Source organism: Pelodiscus sinensis, chromosome 2 (assembly GCF_052426305.1).
Source record: "Pelodiscus sinensis isolate ZL-2025 chromosome 2, ASM5242630v1, whole genome shotgun sequence".
Classification (NCBI taxonomy): domain Eukaryota; kingdom Metazoa; phylum Chordata; order Testudines; family Trionychidae; genus Pelodiscus; species Pelodiscus sinensis.
In genome coordinates, this window is record NC_143053.1 from 107,156,399 (window position 1) to 107,180,489 (window position 24,091).

At 41.7% G+C, this 24,091-nt stretch overlaps 1 long non-coding RNA gene across 2 annotated transcripts in view; it reads right to left on the reverse strand.

Moving 5' to 3' along the window:
• Positions 1-575: 575 nt before the first annotated feature.
• The window catches only part of LOC142826760 (uncharacterized), a 106,446-nt gene continuing 82,930 nt past the window's right edge, over positions 576-24,091 (reverse strand). For both annotated transcript variants that reach the window (XR_012900992.2, XR_012900993.2), the window contains exon 3: positions 576-1,390. This is a non-coding gene — a long non-coding RNA (uncharacterized LOC142826760). The remainder of the gene's footprint in view (positions 1,391-24,091) is intronic.

A 24,091-nucleotide genomic window follows, 5' to 3' on the forward strand; every position in this document is an offset into this window, starting at 1 on the left:
GCTGCTAAACCATGTGGCAATTGTGTTATAGGATCCCACAAGGTTCCATCTTGTCTCCTATGCTGTTTGCCATCTACATGAAACCACTGGGAGAGGTCGCAAGGAGATTTGGAGAACAGTGCCATCAATATGCAGACGACACCCATCTCTATTTCTCTGTGGCACCAGATTCAGGTGTGGCGGTGACTGATCTGAACCAGTGTCTGGAGGTGGTGATGGACTGCAGGAGGTCAGATAAGATGAAGCTGAATCCAGATACGACTGAAAATATTCCAAAGGGTTCAGAGTTTGCAACCGCAGCGGCTGGTGCCCCAGGCCCTTTAAATTGTCAGCAAAGCTCTGGGCAATGTGCATGATGTGGCACTGAGAGCTGGCAGGGGGAGGCTAGCCTCCGGTCCCGCCCCTTCCACCAAGGCCCCATGCCTTTTGGAAGAGTGACACTATCTTCTACGTCTTGCCCAAGGGCCCCAGTAATTCTGTGAGCCCCCCCCTAGCTACAGCATTAAAGATAGCTATGCAAACATTCCTGCTTGGACTGGAGGTTGGGCTCTGAACCACAGGACTACTTTCCACACCATGCCAGAATTTCTACATGACTTTTTTAGCACCAAAACAAAAGCCTGAATCTGTAGACCTAGCCTCTGAGACTCTGTCACTGGGGAATTTTTCTCCACATGGAAATGCCCAGAGAGGCCTCTGTGAGGGTGTGTGTGTCAGGAGTAGAACTGAACAAATAATAAAAAGAAAAAAAACATGAAACAAAAACAAAGAACTAGTAACACACCCAAAAATATTAATTCAATATTCTAGAGTTCATTTTGGCTGAGTTCGCGCCTGTTTTGCATTTAATTTCTGCAAATATTCCAGAAAATGTGTTTACTGAAGAAACAATCACTAAACCAGCCAATTGTAAACAAATATTTGTGAAAAGCTTTTTTCCGATTTCTAATACCAAATACTTACTCCAGAAATCAGATTCTAAGTGTTCCACTCGTCTAATCAAGGAACAGAAACTTACCATATAACCTTTGTCTCCAATCAGATGGCTTATATTTTAACAACAATCTGCTGACAAAGAATCCTTCAGAGAAATAAGGAATACATTGACAAAATCCCAATGTGTTCATTGGTAATTCAAAAATTCAAAAGGTGGTAGGGGAATTCATCAAGAAAATTATTCATTGACAATTATTCATCCAATTCTAGTCAGGAGAAAGGTCTGCCCTTGACATTTTCCAACTAGGGCTGTGCATTATAGTCCCAATCCAGGTCAGTAGTAGTCTTTCCGTTGAGTTCAATGAAGATCTGTCCTGGACTGAAAGCTAAGCAGGCTTGGTATCATCTGAGGTAAAATAGTTCAAACTATTTTTAAAAAATATAGAGCGACCGTCTGAAAAATAAAAAGGAGAGTAAAGAAATTACTTAACTGCTTTTTACATTTAACCTAATCACCTTACTGTTTCCTTGTGCTCCTCCCATTTCTCCGTCTGCCTTTGCTGATGTCGCTAGTCTCAGACTTAGATCGTAAGCTTTTTAGGGCAGGGACCAATCATTGTGCTCAGTATAATGAGGATTTGTGGTTGGGGTATATGGGTGCTACCATAATAACTATAGGGAGAAATATAGTATATGCTATGGATTTATTTCTGTTCACTATAGGCAAGGATTGTAGGCCAGTTGCTTAAATTGAATACAAAAGCATCGCATAAATGGGTATTCATACATTTGTATAGTACCTTCAATTAGCATAAATCAAAGTGTTAAAAGAAAGAAGTCAGTTTAGGAGGCTAAAAAAAATTTCACTAAGTCCAAGCCAGGTGTCTATAATACGTTTCATTGATATTTACACAGAATCTATCTGAAAATTAAGGTGTCTTTTGTTGCCAAGGGTAGCAGATGTGTGTGCTTGACACTATTGCCAAAAAAAGTAAGTAAAAGAATAGGGTTTGGCTCCTTTGCTTTTTTAAAGGTTGATGTCTCTGCTGTCTGTATGTTCCAAAAAGAGTAGCAGCCAAATATCAAGAGATTTAAAATATTTTAATTTGCAAGTCTCTAGCTGCAGCTGATTATTCTTATTCTGTTTCACAATGAGTGAACTTCAGATGTAAAGAATTGCATTCCTTGTGTGCACATTTGGTTTTCATTAACAAAGAATATATGTGTACTGCCAGAAGTGGAACTCTAAACCTAGCATAATAGCTTACAACAACAGCATTAGTAATACAGTTACTCACATGTCTTGTCAAAAGAAAAAGAAGTAGGTTAAGAGTGGCGAACATCTCACCTCAAGGTTACAGTTCAAATCAAAATCCAGAAACGTAATTGGACCTTGCTGATTCCCAGTTTGGTTGACTCAGCAGAGAAACCAAGGACTTTACGTGCTGAAACACTGAACTCTCAGTATCAGAAATAATTTCTGCAGGGTTCATGCACACTGGTTGGGGCTACCTAGGCAAATTTGCACTGCCACTATCTCTGAGTGTATCCACGCTTCAGGATACTCAAGCCCACATCTTTTAATTTACTATTTTATTTAAAAAGGGAGTGGTTTAAAATGTTTAATGCACATAAATCTGGAGTCACTAGGAGTTTTTTCATGGACTCCTATTATTTTCCATTTAAAAACTATTACTATGCTTGATTTTTTTTTAAATACACTTTTCTTATTTTCTCAGACATTTAACAAGTGACAGTTCTAAGCACATCTTAGAATTATGGATAAAGACGTACATATGTTAACAGGATCACTGACACTCCCTAAAGTACAGGAAAATTGCTAATCTTTGCAGGATCAGGACCCAATTAATTTACTGAATAGCACAAATACTGCCTACTATAGTACCTAAGCGTAACTAGGGGAACCCAAACATGCAACTTGCAGGTTTACACTCAAATATGAAAGTTGACACTTCATAAAATTTCCTTTCACATTTATGAGAACTGAGGCTGCAAAACATCTTGCCTCTTCCAGGGAAGGAAAATTAAAAGAGAAAATTGCATATCAGTACAATCACTTGTCTGGCTTTTTTTACTCATTCTTCTCTTATTCCTGGCTATTAAGGCAATCACACTGGGTAGGTCAGTGTACGGTAGTTCTCCATATAAATTCCTCACCTAAACTCCATTGCTGTGTTTGATAATGCTATCACCTTCCTAGTGCCACAGCATTTATTTTTGCTTCTTTTTTTTAAGTAATTCAGGGTATTTGTTCAGATGACACACTATTTAAAAAGAAACCAACAAACCTCCAACTCCAGATACTGCAGAAACTATCATCTTGTGACCAAGAACTGCAAAATGCCCGAGGTAGGGAAACACTATTTATTCTTGTAATGGTTTTTATGAACAAATCAAATGAAGTGAGATGTTTCTGAAAATTTGATCATTTATCACCAAAGCATTTTCCCATCTTCTACTCATCAGTTCTGCTACCCACCACTGCTAGAAATATGTCTTGTGTAAAGAAATAGATAGACACAGACACACACGCATACAGAACAAGCGTCTTGCCCCACTTTGGATTTAAAGAGATGTGAGGTATGTTTAAACATTAATTTTCATTTTTTTTAAATAGTTAAGCACCTGGTGCTATATGTGGCAGTGCATTTTAAGCCCTCCTTCTCCCCCAAAGAGAACAGCTGCAGTTCAGGTTACTGTTTTGGTTTCTTAAAAAACAATTGTAATGGGTTTAGAATTACAGCAAAATATACCAAAGATACAGTGAATTCCAAACTTGGATCACTACAGTCATTTTCTGAGGCATTGGGTAAAGGTGGCCACCAAAAATAGTTTTAACCCTGACAAAGTGCTGGGTTGTGGTGATGGTTCTTTTGGTTTTTGGTGTCACAAAATATCACAAGGTAGTTTGGGGGTTCATGGGATGAAAGCAAGTAAAAATGCCAAAGCTTAAGAGAACTGTGCCAAAAATGTACAGCTCTATTCGCAAAAGCTTGGCAGCAGCACTTAACTGACAAAAATTACAATAGATCACGGCTTCCTTTCCAAGGCTGCTTTGCAAGAGAAGGATCATACATTGTATTTCGTAAGGCACTGAATGAAATTCATCATAGCTGAAAATATTCATGGGAAATCAATCTTAACAGTAAAACTATTTGCAGTTAGACACTGCTGGTGATGGGTAAAGCTCAAAAACTTCACAGAATCTAGGCATAAAAATCAAGTCAGGAATATCAAGAAAAGTTCTGATTTGAATAGAGCTGTCTTGCTCCTGGCAGACCTTTTCACTGGTTCATAGATTTTAAAGCCAGAAGGGTTGATTACGGTCATCTATGCAGGGGTGTACAACCTGTGGGTCGTGACTCCCTCAGGGGTCGCGGCTGTCTTCTTGCAGCGCTGGACTGGCCGCCATTTTGTTTTCCCGGCTTAGCATCCGATGTGCATGTTAATTGATGTTGCATTGGGATGAGGAGATTTTGAATGGTAAATAGCCTCAGGATGGCATGATTAAAATATCCTGATGCTGTCACACCAGAAATGTCCCTACAGATAACATTTAAAAGGTGGCAACCCACAATGCTCCTTTTCCTTCCCTTGTTGTTCCCATTCACCTCTCTTTTTGTTCATCTCAACCATATTCTTCTTCCACAATCTAATTCTTCCTGCTCTTCGACTATCCGTGTCAACACCTCAATGCGTAAGAACATCATCTTGACAGTCTCTCTGACTCCCACAGACCCTTTTCTCTTAAATGGTGCTCTGTCAGGTGAGTCTCTCTCACTGCCAGATTCTCATCAGCAATTTTCCCCCATCTTGTTTATTCTGGAATGTCTGTAGTTCCAAGGCACCCTAGAAAGCGTCAAATCTTTCTGACCTCAAGGAAGCTCTGGAACAAGAAAGTAGATAGCCCTGCCAAGTTTAGGAAATCTGCTGACACACCAACTTGGATTTCTTTAAGCTACGTAGTTATAGAATATGGAATTCTGGGATTTGTGTGTTGTGTCAAAGGACAGAGTAGGTGACAAAAATGATCCTGTCTGGCTTTAGAAACTACGAAGCTGTGTCTATATGCAAGACTACCTTATAGAGCTACATTGATGCAGCTGTGCCACTGCAGTGTGGCTGGTGAGGATGAACTATGCCAATGGGGTGGAGGAGGGGCGGGACGGGAAAGGATGTTCTCTCATTGGCAAAATTACTCCACCTTGGCACGAAGCAGAAGTTATATCCACTCCCAGGTGGCAGATCCATTGGGGCACCTCTCAGCCTCCCCAGGCTGCCCACTGCGAAGGAATCTTGGATTCTAGCAGCTAAAATCTGAGGTGTTATAATCTCTCCCTATAAACTTAATGGGGTGCCCGTCAACCTCCTCCAGCTTGCCAACTGCAAGGGACCCCGGTCTCAGCAGTTGAAGTCTTGGGTGTATAGCACACACACACACCGGGGCATCTGAGAGCCTGTTGGCTGCCCTCTGCGACGGGACCCCAGTCCCAGCAGTAAAATCACAGACGTTAAACTATTTTTTCGGGGCGCCCTCCAGCCTCCTAGGCTGCCCACTTCAACGAGACTTTGCGTCTCAGCAGTTGATGACTTGGGTGTAACACACACACACACACACACACACACACACACTGCCCTGACCATTTCGGCTGACAAGGGGTCAGATGCAGCCCCCAACTTGCCCAGATTGGTTCCCTGAAACTCAGGCTCCCATCCCAGAACTGGGGAGCCCACGCTGGCACTCTAGTCTGCCACCCCCACAACCCGTTTCTCACTTGTGTGCAGCCCCCAACTGATTTTTCTGTAAGTCAGTGGCTCCCACCCCCAAAAAGGTTCCCCACCCCGTCCTAATGCATAGGGAAGTAAAAAAGTCAAATAAAACTCATCACATAAAGGTAGTTCGAAGACAATGGACCATAACGGTTTTCTGAAGAATGAGTTGGCTGTGAAAGTATTTCTTGCTTTGCCCTCATATAGCATAGCTATCAGACAGGCGGATCTGCTCAGAGATAATTGAAGTAGGATTTGTTAAAAGGCACTTTTAAAGAGAGTCAAAAACATATTGTATATTAATGTATTGAAGGAGGTGATTTCTCAAATGTGTGTCTTTTCCCTTTATCTTTACTACTAGTGTGAGCAGAGATGGGTTTGAACTAGAATCTCACATCAGCCTCTGCCCTAAATTTCAGAAGGGCTCAGGATCAGATACTGCATTCTGAGCCTTACCCCCCACTTTTGTACTCAATTCAAAGCCAAGACGAAGAGGCTTTTGTTAGCCTTTTGAACTAGCTGGTATTCTTTCAGGGCTATCATTGTCATTCCCAAGTAGAATGTGCTGCAGTAGATGAGGCTGGAAATTGAGGTAGCTGAGGTAGGTAAGATATCCACCAGGTATCAGTTATTACTATTGGGGAATCCCTTAGAAGCAGACACACCAGGAGGACCCTGGTTTCTCAGTTGGTGTGCTGACACCTCCAAATGAGAACAAGCCCATGTTTTAGCCAGTCCCTTATGGTGCGCCCCTCTTTCCACCAATATCACTTGAATTTTGTCTAGTTTCAGTTTGCGTCAGTTGTACTTCATCCTGACACCAATGCTGGAATAGCAAAAAGGCTATTGGGAAGCTGTGCTATTAGCATTTGCTGTGAAGGAGATATAGACTTGGGTGTTGTCTTTGTACTGTTGCCTTTGGCACCCCCACATTGTCTCCCCACCTTCCTAAAAATGTTTTAGATCCATAAGCCATTAGACCAAATGTGTTCCTAAAAGAAAAGGAAATCCATTCCACAGCTCACTGATATTCGGGGGAGGGGAAAAAGTGTTGACGGACTTTCTGGAAGCCTCCAGCTCACGGCAGTAGCAATTGTTTCCAGTGCTATAGTAATTTATTGATTTTGATTTCATAGCACTTACCAAAAATACAGGCATTTCCCACAAGCTAAACTTAAGATATTTAGCAGCAATCTTAAGCCCAATATTATGTTTAAAGTACATACCTTTCAGGAAGGACTGGAGAGAGAATGGTGAGGGCAGCCAAAGCATCAAAAGAATAGGGCTGTCCCCGTGTCCAGATGCTGGAAAATCCATGCAGATTCAAGGAAATTCCTGCACTTGGAGTTTAAAATTTGTGAAATTCTTTCAGTAACATATATTTTCCCACTTAGGAGGGGATGATCTGGGCCAGTTATCAGATAGAAAGACATCACCTATGATGCAAAACACACCAGCAGATGGGACGGCACATAGAAAAAAAACCCAATAATTGATAGCCAGGATTCAGAGAATTTCCTTATTGAATTTAGCCTTCTCCAAAAAACAAAACAAAAAAAAACAAAAAAAACCCCACCACACACCCGACCACATCCTTCTTCTTGGGCTGTTTTTAAGAACTCAGATTATATTGAACGAAACAATTTTTCTTATTCACAGTATCCACTAATAAGCCTTGCCATTCCTCTTTAAAGGCAGATCTGATTATTTCATAGATGTATTTATCTATTTATATGTCCCCTATCATTCTAGTATGGGAATACTTATTACTTGTACATTATAAGTAGGGCTCCAGAATATATCTTTTTAACCATTAAACTCCGAGAAACGCCCCAAATCCAAAAAGTAAAATCAGTGTTTATTCATTATTCCTTACAGTATATTCAAAATGAAAGCCCTGAAAAACTCTGATTTTTGGACATTTATATAAAATGCAAAAGCTGCTAAAAGTAACCCCCCAAAAATAAAATTAATGCCCCTGGAAAATAGAAGCCCTACATATAAAAAACACACAAGGTAAAATCCTGGTTCCATTGTCTGTCGATGATAAAATTCCCATTAACTTAAATGGACCAGGATTTTGCACACAATTCTTTGTTTAACACTGCATTATTTTAAAAAGCAGAAGTTACATCCTAGGGAGGAAAACAGAAAGGAGCATAAACTCTGTTAAATTAAGTGTAAAATATAATTAGGAAGGCCAAAAAGGAGTTTGAAATACAGCTATCCAAAAACTCAAAATGTAATAGCAAAAAAAAGCCTGCTAACCAACCAGTAGGGCCAGTGGGTGATGAAAATGCTAAAGGAGCACGCTAAAGGTGTGTCTAGACTAGAGTTTTTTTTTGAAAGAATGTGGCCTTTTTTCAAAAAAACTTCACCTGCATCTAGACTGTTTCTGCTTTCTTCCGAAATTAAATCGAAAGAACGCGGTGGTTTTTCCAACAGTGGTAAACCTCATTTTATGAGGAATAATGCCTTTTTCGAAAACATTTTTTTTTAAAGATGCCTCCAGGAAAAAGCCCTGGTGGACACTCCTTCTAAAGTCCTTGCACCTCTATTGTTCTTGTCTGCAGCCATGTTTTAAAGGCACAGGCAGCCAGGAGAAGCATTGCAGCAGGAAGCCAGTTCCCAGCAGGACCCTGACTGCACAGCTCTACCTGGTAGGCCTACACAGAGCCATGTCACAGGCACAAGCCCCCAGAAGCCCCCCGGCCCTTCAAGGGACACATCCCAGGAGCAAGCAAGGGGCACCAAATGCCAGGTACCATCATGGTCTGACCCAGAGATAGAGACCCTCTTGGAGCTGTGGACTGAGGAGGAATCTCTGCAGGCCCTGCAGTCCAGGTGGAGCAATGCAGACATTTATGGCCGAATGGCTGATGGTCTTGCAAAGAAAGGCCACCACCCCCGCACCTTAAACCAGGTCAGAGCCAATGTTAAGGAACTGCATCAGCGGTATGTGAGGGCCCATGAGTGCAGCTCCCGCTCTGGGGAAGCACCGCAGTACTGTGCGTACTATCAGGAGCTGGACCGAATCCTGGGGGGTGGGAAACCACATCTCCGGAGAAAGTTGTGGAGTCTGGGATGGAGAGACCTGTGCAGCAGCGGCTACAGCTCCAGGATGACAACCCTGATGACCAGCAGCTCCTGGACAAGGAGGAGGAGGATTCCAGGAGCATGGTGACCCTCACCCACAAGCCAGTCCCCAGATGCAAGAGGCCTCCCAGAAATTTCAGACACTGGGGAGGAAACACAGGTCCTGAAATGTGGCCTTCTGCATTCAGAAGTTTCAGATCCAATGCTGTTCATCCCACCGCTCCATGATGAGACGGTCCTACCAGTCTGAACCGGTGTCTAGCCTCCAAAATTGCCTCACCAGCAAGAGGTTTGGTAGCAAGGCCATTGGTGCCGCAGCTTGGGTGAGGGGCTCAAGACTGGGTTCTGAGTCCAGATGGGGCACAAGCATCATGACGGTGTCATGGAGGTGCAGCAGAGTTTCCAGCATGACAGTGTGGGGCCATTGCCTGCCCAGGGGCAGTTCCAGCTCCATGGCAAAAAAAAAAAAATCAAAACCAGGAAAACCAACAAAAAAACCAAAGTGCTGTGCTGTCCAGGAAAGCAGGGCAATCACAGCACACACTGCAGATGCTTTGCTGTCCCTCTGAGAAGCAGGCAGGCTAGCTTCAGCAGCAGAGAAATGGCTGTCCAGGAGGATCCCTTCAAGAACACGTCTCTGCAAGGGGAATGCAGCAGCACCTGGAAGTAAATTCTGCCCCCATGCCCTGCTAGTAGTAGTTCCAGGTGCCCTTTTTTCGACAGAGCGTCCAGACTGCACTTTTTGGATCCGCTTTATGGAGTCTGGATGCTCTCTTTTGAAAGAAGCGTGTAGTCTAGAGGTACCCTTAAAGACAATAATGTAATTGCAGGGAAACTAAATAAATCCTTTGCTTCAGTCTTCACAGCTGAAGATACTAGGGAGATTGCCAAACCTGAGCCATTCTTTTCAGGTGACAAATCTGAGGAATTGTCCCAGATGAATGTGTCATCAGAAGAGGTTTGGAAACAAACTGATAAATTTAACAGTAACAAGTCACCAGACTAGATGACATTCACCCCAAATTTCTGAAAGAACTCTAATGTGAAATTGCAGAACTATTAACTGTGGTTTGTAACCTATCCTTTAAATCAGTTTCTATACCTAATGACTGAATGATAGCCAATGTAACGCCAATATTATAAAGGGTTCTAGAAGTGATCCTGGCAATTACAGACTGGTCAGTCTAACATTAGTACCAGGCAAATTAGTTGAAACTACAGTAATGTTGAATAGAATTGTCAGATACATAGATGAACATAATTTATTGGGGAAAAGTCAACATGGTTTCTGTAAAGGGAAATCATGCCTTACTAATCTGCTGGAGTTCTTTGAGGGGGTCAACAAGCATGTGGATAAAGGAAATCCAGTAGATATAGTGTACTTAGAGTTCCAGAAACCTCACCAGAGGTTCTTAAGTAAAATAAGCTGTCATGGGATAAGAGGGAAAATCCTCGCATTGATTGATAACTGGTTAAAAGACAGGAAACAAAGGGTAGCAATAAATGGTCAGTTCTCAGAATGGGGAGAGGTAACTAGTGCTGTCCCCCAAGTATCCATACTGGGACCAATCCTCTTCAACATATTCATAAATGATTTGGGAAAAAGCGGTAAGCAGTGAGGTGGCAAAATTTGCAGAGGATACTAAACTGCTCAAGATAGTTAAGTCCAAAGCAGACTGTGAAGAGCTTCAAAAAGATCTCACGAAACTAAGTGATTGGGCAACAAAATGGCAAATGAAATTTAATGTTGATAAATATAAAGTAATGAACATTGGAAAAAATAATCCCAACTATACATACAATATGATGGTGTACTGAGTCACAGACCGTAACATGGCTGCCCTCTGACTTGGAAGAGGAAGTGCCCTCTAAGACCCCTTGCTGGGCCAGTCCAGCCTCCCGCAGCCCCACCCATAGGAATTCAAAGGTCAGGGCTAACTGTATAAGAGCAGAGAACTCAGTCAGAGCCAGGCAGACGACCAGGGCAAACGCTCGGTTCCCGTTCCCACCTCGAAGGGCTCAGCTGCTCCAACCCCAGTCAGAAAACTGGGTTGGGCTGCCAGGACTGCTGCCTACTTCTGAGCCCTGGTCCGGTCTGCCAAGGCCCTGGCTGCTGCCTCCCAAGGAGACGCCAAGCCTGCCAGGACCCTCGCCAGGCCCCAATGCCTGAGCCGGCCTACATGGACACCTGCCGGAGCCCAAACCCATGAACACCCTGCCAGCTCCTCCATTCCCTGCCGACCCGTCGGAGCAGACCAGAGCTGGGTAAGCCCTCCGTGGGACTTTGGAAGTGGCCCAGTGAAAGCCGACCCTGGGACGGCTGAGGAGATGGAGGATGGGTAGGCAGTGTGTCATGGTCTGGAACCCCTCTGACCCCTTTACCAAGTTGGCGTGTAACAGGCCGGATCCCTGCCGACTTGGTGGCTGAAGGGCGGCCACAGTTAGGGCCGTGGGCCAGGATGCAGTGGAGTAGGAAGGACCCTTATGCCCCTCCGCTACCATCCTTGCCCTTGGATAGCAGGTTCCCCAGGTGGGAGTAAAACCCCTGTGCTTGATGGCTTTCCAGAAATGAGGAGATCCAATTCCTGCCTGGCCGGGTCTCGGCTGCACTGCGTTCTACTACACCGCCAGTGGTAGCCATTTGTCGCCCTGACCCAGGGCTGCGCCTTAGACTTTGGACTCTTGTCCTTTGTGTGTGTTAGCCCCTTATCTGTTTGCCCCGCCCTGACCCAAGGGCCCTACAAATGGTCTCTCGATCTAAGGCTTGGCCAAGGCGTTCCGCACGAACTAGTGGGCACCTGATGGAGTTAGCAGGGCCGCTCAATAACAGTGGACCCTGTACATGGACCGTGGACAGATGGGGACTAATTTAGCTATAACTACTCAAGAGAGAGATCGTGGAGTCATCATGGATACTTCTCTGAAAGCATCCACCCAATGTACAGCAGCAGTCAAAAAAGCAAACAGAATGGTAGGAATAATTAAAAAAAGGTTAGAGAATAAAACAGAGAACATCATCTTGGCTCTATATAAAACCATGGTATTCCCACATTTTGAATACTGAGTAAAGATGTGGTTGCCTCATTCAAAAAAGATATATTGGCATTGGAAAATGCTACAAAAATTATTAGGGTTTTGGAACGGGTTCTATACGAAGATAGATTAAAAAGACCGGGACTTTTCAGCTTAGAAAAGAGGAGACTAAGGAGGGATATTATAGAGGTCTTTAAAATCATGGCAAGTATGGAGAAAGTGAATAATGAAAAGTTATTTACTTGTTCCCATAACATAAGAACTAGGGATCACCAAATGAAATTAATAGGTAGCAGGTTTAAAATAAACAAAAGGATGTTTTTCTTCATGGAGCACTAGTCAACCTGTGGAATTCCTTGTGAGAGAATGTTATGAAGTCAGGACTTTAACAGGATTCAAAAAAGAACTAAATAAATTCATGGAAGTTAGATTCATCAGTACTTATGAGCCAGGATGGGTAGGAATGGTGTTCCTTGCCTCTTAGTCAGAGGCTGGAAATGGATGACAGGAGAGGAATCACTTGATGATTACCTATTCTGTTCACTCCCTCCCCTCTGGGGCATCTTGCATTGGCCACTGTTGGAGGACAGGACACTAGACTAGACTGACCTTTAGTCTAACCCTGCATGGCCCTTCTTATGTTATGGTCTTGTGTTCTTTTGTATTTTTGTTTACATAAGGCATTTTTATCCAACACAACAATGGTAGTTTTGGAATTACTCTACCGCTGCAGCTCCCATTTCCTGAATGGCCATAGAGGACGATTTCCAAGAGAAATCACAATACCTTTTCACAATTGCACACTAGATATTTTAAAATTCTGGTCACCCACATTCTAATGGGAAACAAGCTGCAAATTCATTCATGAGCTGGGTTGGTAAAAACATCCTCTGAAGTAGTTTCTAATTCATCAGCTTGAATTTCAGCAATTTTTAACTATTTTACATTTGAGTTCACTAGACAATCCCACTTCATACCTGTGTGGATTAACCCTACATCTATGTTCCAGAAATTGGCACGTGTGCAGACTTTTTCAATTAACCATTTGTACTGCAAGGCTAGAAAACCAGTTTGTCCTTTTTCAGCTTGTCAGCAGCTGACTGCCACATAGCTGTGGCTCCATACGTTTGCAGTGTCTTGGCCCTTATATTTAAACAACAGCACATTCTGAACGAGTTATGTGGTATTTCCTTTTATTTCTCCCAACGTTCCCAACATCTTAATCAATTATTTTGACCAAATAAATCTCTATGCCAAACCTCTGGCAACAGTGCCTAGTGTGATGAATTGTGCTTTGGGCTAGGAGCCTGGAACTCCTTAGTTCTAGTTGTAGCTGTGCTAGTTAGGCCACACAGTATGTAACCCCTCTGCCTCCTTTTCCTACCAATCCAGGGCCACGGACAGGAAACCAGATCGCCTTTCTAGTTCTTCGTCTTGGGTCTACGAACAATGCACATCAGGAATTCCACATACTGATTACACATCATGAATTGCAAATAGTGAAATGCATTTGGCTGTGATTATTCCTCCGGGCTATTCAGTGAACGCTTACAAATAACTAGTACATGCTTAGAAATCAGGAGCCAGATTCTTAGCTAGTTGTAAATCACTGTAGCTCATTTGTGCAACTAGAGTGAATTACACCGAGGCTCTGGTCCTCGGCCTAATTCATGATGGCCTAATTTTATTGAATTGTTTTGTTCTACATATTTTATTTCACCAGCTCACCTGCAAAACTGGATTTTGAACCCAGGCACGACATCGCATAGAACCTCGGTTTCAATCCTGCTGAGAACTGAAATGTTTCAGAACCAGAATTTTGTAATGGAATTGACGTGCCAGAAAAGAGCAGACAAGACTTGTAAATAAACAAACACTGGGTGAGAGAAAGGGTAGTTTCATTAGAAAAGTCCTTCCATACAATAGAAAACTAAAGACATACGCCCCCCAAATCAATCCAAAGAATACTAGGAGATAGAGCTGAATTAGAGGTAAAAGAAGCAAAGCAGGGACACAGTCTGGAAGGTCAATTGATAAAATAGGTAGCAAGCACTGAACCAACACCAATCAATACGGCGCAGTATGAACCAACTCACAGCCTGATAACCACATCACATCCATTTTATGGTACCATCTATCACAGGAACAGCGGGAAGCAGTGGCAATTCAGCTCACTCCACACTCCAGTGGACTGGCTTCACTTGAGGCTCCCAGCATGTTAGGCTGACAGTAAGGGGCATATGGTAGCAGGACTACTACGTAGCAAGGGAGAGTGAAACTGTTCCCAAACTGAGCTGGCAAATGAATAAACACAAATCTGTGTTGGAGCATCAGGATAAAGGGAAAGAAACATGCTCGACAAAGCCATTAGGACTCAGAACCAAATCAAAAGAATTCCATCAGAGCCACCTACACAGATGAGGAGAGGAGGAAAAAAGACATCAGCAGCAAACAGAAGGAGAGAGGCAAGATTGAAGAGAGGAAGGGAGAACAAAGAGACTGAGAATCAGTAATAAAGATTTTGGGAAACATCAGGCAGGGAAGGGGACAGAATATAATGTTAATATAGAGTTGAAAACAGAAAACTGAAGATTTTAGAGTCTGGCGTTTTGTTATTTGTGCTTTCTCATGCACCTCAGAAGTTAGCAACTATCACTATATGAAACACAGATAGGTGTATATACTTGGTGACCACTTCCCAAAGCAAAATCACAATGCAAACCACTGCTAAGGATATTGGGATCTCTATAATGAATGCAATTTGCTACCCATGTGGCAGTCTGCACAGCAGACATCCTTGCAACATTCCATCTTAACCCTTAATAAGCTGCAAATATTTAGATACACCTTCTAGGATAGCAGTATAGAAAAGGCTAATGCTCTCTGCATTAATGACTAACCCTGGGAGTGACTAACAAAGTGGGGTTTTGCCCATGAAAGCTTATGCCCAAATAAATTGGTTAAGTCTTTAAGATGCCCCAGGACTCTTGGTTGTTTTTACTGGGAGCAAATATATTTCAGGCCTGCATTTCTTGATCCTCCATTCTCAGACAATGCTTTGAATACGGTCCCTTGTTACTGAAGAATCTGAGACAATTAAACCCTTCATATATGGATCCCTTTAAAAAAAATCAAAGCTATGCAAAACCTAAAAAATGACTGACTCGTTATTCATTTTCTATAAAGAGATAAAACCAAGATTATTTAGCTCATTTGAGAGGACATAAAGATGTCTCACATTTAGGGTTTGTTAGTTTTTTTTTATTATTATTATTAGTTCATTGCAAACATCTCTCACACCTTCATCTCTATGAATTAGAAGTAGGTGTATCACTTGTGTAAACTTACACACATTTCATAGTCATTAATAAATCAAGCCTCACTACAATTAAATGATGTCCTATACCCACAACTTTTAAGATCATAATTCAACCTTAAAGCAAGATTTTTAATCATTGTTTTTACTCTCAATAATAACAATGCTATATAATTTATGGAATAAGCTCACCGAGCAATAAAGAGTGACTATAGTTACAGAAATTTGATTAAATAAATTGCTGCCTACATTACAGATGTTATTTCTCCAAAAAATAACCAACCATCTCAGTAAACTGCAAACACAAGTGGCTGTATATAATAATGCCAGACTATAAGACATCTTTTGTTATAAGGATTCAATCCATGGTTAGTTCTATTGTGAACATCTGAAAGTTAATGTCTGAAAGCAAACCAACATTAGTTCACACGGAAGGGGAAAACATTACATATGCCTTCCTGCATGGCAGTGTAAGTATATATTTAGGAGAAAGTCTGCAGTTTGGTGAGAAATAACGCACTGCATATTTTACACTGCACCCAGATGAAAAACAGATTCCAGTGCAGATGATTATCTTGATCCATGAACAGGTTTTGTTTGCATTCTCACTTTATTCCATGCAGTTTGAAACAACAACATTTTGCTGCATGTGGTTGTTTTTTAACTTTCATTTATCTCCATTATTTTACCATTCTATGTGCTGATAACTTGCTGTGTGTGTTTCAAGATTATGTTTGGTTTAGTTTTTGTTGTTGTTGTTTTGTTTTTTCAGTGCCCTAGAAAACAAAACCTCAAACTCCAATGAGGTTAATTCATCACCTCGAAGCTTAGTAAGGATTTCATGTTGCTGCAAATAATGCCAATTTATAGTTACACACACACAAAAGAAGTTCAATCATATTTCTATGTAAAAGCAATTACAGCCAATAGCATTGCAAAATCATGCTAGGTATAATTACGATTTTGTACATGCACATATCTCAGTTGTAAAACCCTTGCTCTGACAATTGAACAATTTGCTTTTTCAGCAACCCTGGCAAGACTTTGGTAGATCTTACATTGTGAAAAACATTTTTTTTTTTTTGGCCCCTGTGTTACTAACACTGTATTATTCTATAGCTCGTCAAGAAAGCTGCTTGTTACCATGCCAGTGAAAGGTTTTAGTTTCTTGTGTATGTGGACAAAGCTCACCCAGATGTGCTGAATTCTTCCTAAATCAAAGCTCTGGGGCTAAGTCTAGACTGCAAGCCTCTTTCGAAAGAGGCTTTTTGGAAAGAATCTTTCAAAAAAGCCTCTTTTGAAAGAGAGTGTTTAGACTGCAACCTCTTCTTTTGAAAAAGTGAGCCGTTTTTTCGAAAGAGAGCACCCAGGCAGTCTGGATGCTCTCTTTCGAAAAAGCCCTGTTTGCATTCAAGAACGCCTTTTTTCGAAAGAGCACTTTCGAAAAAAGGCATTCTTCCTCGTGAAATGAGGAGTACCACTGTCGAAAGAAAAGCCGCCTTCTTTCAATTTAATTGAAGAACGTGACTGTAGTCTAGACGCAGGTGAAGTTTTTTCAAAAAAAGGCTACTTTTTTTTACAGCACATACTTCATCTATTTGATGACACACAAAGGTAGTTTTCCTTGTTCTCTCTTCACTCTTTTCTCTCTGCATATTGTTACAAATTGGTCTGGGTGAGTAACTGCCTCACTTTTTCTATTCCTGGAGGAGTATTGCTCCTGGAATTTCCCCACCTCACACTTTGCCACTTTCAGTTCAGTTCTATAAATGGTGGGATCTTATCGAGAAAGGGACAAAAAACCGCCCCCCAAAAAACCACCCAGCAGCAGAGGGTTCCCTGTCATAAAATATATTGTCTCTAGCTTACTCTGAATTTACTTAAGGCTCAGAGTATACACACTTTACACCACGCCAGTCCCATCTCTGGAAAGGACTGCAATTAAACTGCAGAGACAGATCTTAGGTGTGGGTTTTTTTCCTTTCTGGTGATATTTTCAATCTTTCCATCCCCAGATAGCACTGTGATAGTGGTTATCTGGGTCAGAATTTCTATGGCCCACAAACTCCATAGTACCTAAGCACTCTGTAACATTAATGAATCCTTCCTGAAAACACATTTCTTTCAGCCATCCTTCTACTAATAACTGTTTTCTCCTGTGCTTCCCTTTGTTAAAAACAAACAAAAAACCCTAGGGATCCACGTCTAACCACCATATTGCATGATTAATATGTAATAGCTCTTCCCCATCACCTCTGTCCACAATATCGTATAACCCAGTGTGAAATCTTTGGGGCAGGGACTGTGTCCTCTCCTATTTGCCTCTGAAATACCAGGCACATGTATGGCACAGTAGAAATAAATAATGGCAATGACTCACATTTTTCTTTTCATCCTCTTATTGATTAACCTTTAAGAGAGCTTAACATATAGCCAAAAAATAAGGGAATAAGGGCATTCCTCATGAATAATCCCCCTCTCCTATACGCTGAGAACAGCATTTTTGGAGAGGTCAAAAATAATTACCAAAGTCTGTGCTTGCACTTGAGTATCGAAGGCTGGCGCTAGTTAAATATCTTTCCAGGTTTCTTTTCCCTGTTTAATTTTATCAAATATGCCTCCACCTACAAGTTTTAGTCAAGTAATTAACCCAGAAATTTGCCTATTCCGATGAAGCGTGTGAAATAGTGCACCAAACGCTGCTTCTATGTGCTTGTCTATCCATTCTTGCCTGGTGTTTATTTTAGTCTGGAACTCCCACACCACAGACAGGGGTGGGATCGTCACCATTCTCAATGCACCAAGAAGCTCAGTGTCACTTACTGTGAAAGGAACAAGAAAATGTGCATCAGCTGCTGTGTCTGTTGTGATAGAATTGGCTACTTTTATTTTTAATTTAATTGAATTTGTAAGTTTGGTATTTGTTATTAAATTTACAAATGAGTTATTGGTGGAAAATTAAGCCACTGTTTTCTATCCAGCCAAATCTTTACTGGGGATGCCAATCCTTCTATTGACGAATTCTTGATTCAGAGCAAATTTATATATGAATTATTATTGTCATGTTTAAGTTCCCGTAAAAGATTATTTTTACCGTCTGCTTTTGTCAGCCTTTCTTTTCTTTGTGGATATTTTGGCAAGGAGATCATAAGAACAGCCATGTTTTTTCAGATCAAAAGTCTACCTATTCCAGTATCCTGTCTTCTAACAGTGGCCAGTGCCAGATGCCCCAGAGGGAGCGAACAGAACAGAGAATCTTCAAGCAATTCCTTTCGTCATCCATTCCCAGCCTCTGACAGAGGCTGGGGATGCCATTCCTACCCATCCTAGCTAATAGTGATCTAACCACCATGAATTTATTTAGTTCTTTTTTTAATGCCGTTGAAGTCCTGGTCTTCACAACCTCCATTGACAAATAGTTCCACAGGTTGACTGTGCACTGCATGAAGAAAAACATCCTTTTGTTTGTTTTAAACCTGCTACCTATTAATTTCATTTTGGTGATCTAGTCCTTATCTTATGGGAACAAGTAAATAACTTTTCATTATTCACTTTCTCCATACTTGCCATGATTTTATAGACTTCTATAATATCCTTCCTTAGTCTCTCATTTCTAAGCTGAAAAGTCCCAGTCTTTTTAATCTATTTTAATATAAGACCCATTCCAAAACCCTAATAATTTTTGTTGCCCTTTTCTGAACCTTTTCCAATGCCAATATATATTTTTTGAATTACCACATCTTTACTCAGTATTCAAAATGTGGGAATACCATGGTTTTATATAGAGGCAAGAAAATGTTCTCCATCTTATTCTCTATCCCATTTTTAATGATTCCTAACACGCTATTTGCTTTTTTGACTGCTGCTGCACATTAGGTGGATGCTTTCAGAGAGGTATCCATGATGACTCCAAGATCTCTCTCTTGAGTAGTTATAGCTAAATTCGTCCCTATCATATCGTATGTAGAGTTGGGATTATTTTTTCCAATGTTCATTACTTTATATTTATCAACATTAAATTTCATTTGCCATTTTGTTGCCCAATTGCTTAGTTTTGTGAGATCCTTTTGAAGCTCTTCACAGTCTGCTTTGGACTTAGCTATCTTGAGCAGTTTAGTATCATCTGCAAATTTTGCCACCTTATTGTTTAACCCTTTTTCCAGATTATTTATAAATAGGTTGAATAGGATTGGTCCCAGTATGGATACTTGGAGGACACTACTAGTTACCTTTCTCCATTCTGAGAACTGACCATTTATTGCTACCCTTTGTTTCCTGTCTTTTAACCAGTTATCAATCAATGCGAGGATTTTCCCTCTTATCCTATGACAGTTTATTTTACTTAAGAACCTCTGGTGAGGGACCTTGTCAAAGGCTTTCTGGAACTCTAAGTACACTATATCTACTGGATTTCCTTTATCCACATGCTTGTTGACCCCTTCAAAGAACTCCAGCAGATTAGTAAGGCATGATTTCCCTTTACAGAAACCATGTTGACTTTTCCCCAACAAATTATGTTCATCTATGTGTCTGACAATTCTATTCAACATTACTGTAGTTTCAACTACTTTGCCTGGTACTAATGTTAGACTGACCAGTCTGTAATTGCCAGGATCACCTCTAGAACCCTTTATAATATTGGCGTTACATTAGCTATCATCCAGTCATTGGGTATAGAAGCTGATTTAAAGGATAGGTTACAAATCACAGTTAATAGTTCTGCAATTTCACATTTGAGTTCTTTCAGAAATCTCTGGTGAATGCCATCTGGTCTGGTGACTTGTTACTGTTAAGTTTATCAATTTGTTCCAAAACCTCTTCTGATGACACATTCATCTGGGACAATTCCTCAGATTTGTCACCTGAAAAGAATGGCTCAGGTTTGGGAATCATCCTAACATCCTTAGTTGTGAAGACCGAAGCAAAGAATTAATATAGTTTCTCCACAATGACCTTATCGTCTTCGAGTGCTCCTCTGGCATCTCAGTTTTCCAGTGGCCCCACTGGTTGTTTAGCAGGCTTCCTGCTTCTGATGTACTTAAAATGATTTTGCTATTACTGTTTGGGTTTTTGTCTAGCTGTTTTTCAAACTCTTTTTTGGCTTTTTTAATTCTATTTTTACACTTAATTTGACAGCGTTTATGCCCCTTTCTATTATTCTCTCTAGGATTTAACTTCCAGATTTTAAACTATGCCTTTTTATCTCTCACTGCTTCTTTTACTTGGTAGTTAAGCCACAGTGGCCCCTTTCTGGTTCTCTTTGTTTTTTAATTTGGGGTATACATTTAAGTTGGGCCTCTATTATGGTGTCTTTGAAAAGTTTCAATTCAGCTTGCAAGGATTTTACTTTTGTCACTGTGCCTTGTAGTGTCTGTTTAACTAACCTCCTCATTTTTGTGTAGTTCCCCTTTCTGAAATCCAATGCCACAGTGCTGAACTGTTTTTTCCCACCACAGGAATGTTAAATTTTATTACATTATGGTCACTATTTCCAAGCAGTCCAGTTATATTTACCTCTTGTACCAGATCAAGAATGTAAGCGACCAGTCAACTAGTCACTCCCCCACCACCTGCTGCCTCGATAAGAAACAGGCAATAAGGGGGGAGGGGGGAGAGGATGGGGTGCTGGGAGGGGCTTAAAAGCTCCAGCGCTGTGGGAGGGGGCAGAGGTGCAGCAGTGGGGTTCAAACTTTGAAATGTACAAGAATCCCAGCAGGGGCCCTTGTACATTTCAACGATTGAAATTCCGCATGGAGCCTGGGGTTAGCTGGAAAGATATTTAACAGTTTTAAAGACTGCCAAGTGTATCTGGCCCTCCTTAAACTCCCCCTCTAAACTTCCTCACAAAACTCCCTGTTAGCTGCTCCTGTTCGCTAAGCTCCTTGGTTGCTTACTATCAGGCTTTATATGCATAAACTTGTTGGACTTAGCAAATTTCTAAAATTCAGTACTTGAAAAATTAAGTCCTCTGACATTTCATGCCTTGCATACTGTGATTTGAAAAGGCTATGATAACCTTCATAGATTGGAAATTTCCATACATGTATTCACTTTAAAGTAAATAAATTGCTAATTAGAAGGCCCTTCCTCTGGCTTTGGCCATTCTCTTTCCGGGATTTTCTGACCATTAGCTCTTTCATTAGTGCTCTTCAGAAGTGACTACACATATCATAATGCACTTTCATGTTTGTCAGCTAAATACTCGCCCCAAATCAGACATTATCTCCAGTTTTAGATTTTTTTCATACTTAGATGACTGTTCTGCATTTCAGAGAGCATTTTTTTCAGCACCGCTAATAAAATAAGTTTAGTAAAAGTTATCCTCCTCTTTAATTTCTTCCAAATTCACTAATTTCTTCCAGAAACGTACGGCTCGTGTGCCATAAGTGGCATGCAAGATGATTTTGAGTGGCACACACAATGAAAGCTTAATGGTATTATGGGTATGTTTGCCAGAAAAGCCCCCTTAGTCCAGAACTCGGACACTTATGGCTTGTGAGCCATATATGGTTCACTTGGAGCTAAATATGGCTCAAGGCTCTACCTCAGCACTCCCCTCCCCCCGCACTTCCTCCCACCCACAACGGGGAGGGGAGCCACTGCTGGAGATCCAGCATCGTGCCCCCCCTCAAGATTGGGGACAGCACCAGATTGCTGCAGTGGGGGGAAATCCCGAGGCTCCGTGCCAGATCTGTCTTGGTGTGCACACGCACTGCTCCTCCCCTCTCTACAGCAACGCCTGTGCTTCCTTATCCACCCTGCCTTCTCCTGTACTCTGGAGAGGCAGGACACAAGAGCTGTGTCTGTGCTCCCTCCCCTCCCCCACCTGGTACTCACCAGAGAGCGTGCATCTGGCTGTGGAAATACAAAAAGGAAAACCGGAGCAGAGCCCAGGGCAGGCGACTAAGAGGGGCATGTGGTGGAGAGAGTCCCTCCTTCCCTCCCCCAGGAGAGCAGCACGGCCCAGGACAGGAGGGTTCTCTGGGGCCATAGTGGCTGGCCGGGCCCCTCCACCCAGTGCACAGCAACGGCTACAGGTGCTCTCAGGGTGGGCTGGTCAGTTCCCAGCAGGCATCATAGTCCAGTCTCTCTTTTGATTTGGGCTGCAAGGACGGGGCAGCCCAGGTGAGTGAAGAGGGTCTGGCGGGGCAGAAGATGTCGGGCCAGTCAATCACCAACTGCATCGCGGCCCCAGCACAGCGTCACAGGCTCAACCATCTCCAAAGCTGGATGTGGTGGTGATGCACGTTGGGCATGCCGGGGCTGGCAGGAGCGGATAAAATGGTAGCGGAGGATCTAGGCTTTGGATCTAAGAGTGGCACTGCCTGCAGATCCTGCCCGTGAGATGTTCATCCCTGGAGACCAGCAGGTGCTGGCCGAGCCACTCCTGCTCCCTCTCCCCAAGGATCACACTACACACTACTGAAGCTGCTAAAATATAAGTAAGACTATTATCGACTTTTAAAAGTATCAGTGGCACACAGATCCGTAAATAGAAGTGAAGAAGTTCAGTCTTGGCAGGCCACTTCTGAAAGGTTGCTAACCCCTGTTCTACATGTAGCCTTGGGTACAAGTTCAAAAATGCCAGGGTGACTTAAGAGCTTGAGGAATAGCTGCAATATAGCCGAGGGTGTGATTGCAGCACGTGCAGAGGTACCCATGCTAGCTTTGATCTAGCTAACTTGGGTGCCAATAGCAATGAAGCTCCTGCCTAGGGTACTCCTCCCCAAGTATCCTGGGGTCCAAGATGGGCTTGTGAAGCCAGTGTTGGGTTATTTTCCTGACCTGGCTCTTAAGCGATTAATTTGTATTTAAACCAAACATTTTAAACTAAATTCATGGTGGTCAGGTTTTAGTCTTAACTAGGGCTGGAGAAATAATTCATTAACATAATGGTAGAAGTACCTGAGGAATTATGTAACATTTTTTGGAAAAGAAATACAACAAATAATTTTCTTCTTTATTTACCCAGCTCTAGTCATAAATATATTTGAATCAAAATTCACTTGTGCATGTTCAGGATATTCACAAAGAAAGTTTTGTTTACAAAGCTGTAGTCCAAACTCATGTGAGAAAAATCCTTTTGCTACCTGCAATGTTATTATATGATACTGGTTGTAACAGTCACTTGCCTTGTACTGCTATTTTAATATTTGAAGTCCTGTACAAAGCAGTCAAAACCTCCTACTTCCCCAGAACAGCTGTTCCAGTATATTTGAGCACTCTCAATGCAAAACTATGGGACATTTTAAAATATGCGCAAAATACATTAAATTTCATATTCAAATAAATGTTACAGGAAATTATGTATTGATTGTATAATTCATTTTCCTATTTAATTCAATAAAAAACTCCACCTCCCAATTCACTTCAAGTTGCTACAGAATTTCCAGTTGGATGCTGAATTCAGCATCCAAGGGCTTCAAAAACCGGCACTTTGCTGCAGAATTTAGGGCTGACTTGCTACCGTTGAGCAAATAAGACTTAGACAAATAAAAATGACAGGTCAATCTACCAAAATACTCAGCGTCTTAGGGCCAAATACTTACTCTCTCAAGTAGCCCTTATGTACTCAATTAGCTCAATTAACTTACACAGGGCTATTCTCAGGGCTATTCACAAGAGTAAGAGTTTTCAGTGACAGGTTCTAATTTGAACCTAACACAAGGGGAGACAAACAAAGGAGATGGGGTTCAGTGTGGCTAGTTAGGGGCAGGACAAACGTTACATCAATAAGAGGTCAGGAGATGTGCTTCGTTTGCATAAGGATCTTGCATTTTCTTTTAATATGTTATTAACTGTGCCATTTGAGAGGGAAAAAAGTGCATCAACAGGCCAGTAGGTCAGTACTGCTAAGCTTAGAGAATAAAGCAATAAGATCTGCAAAGAGATGTAATATTGTAAGGCTTTGCTCACTTG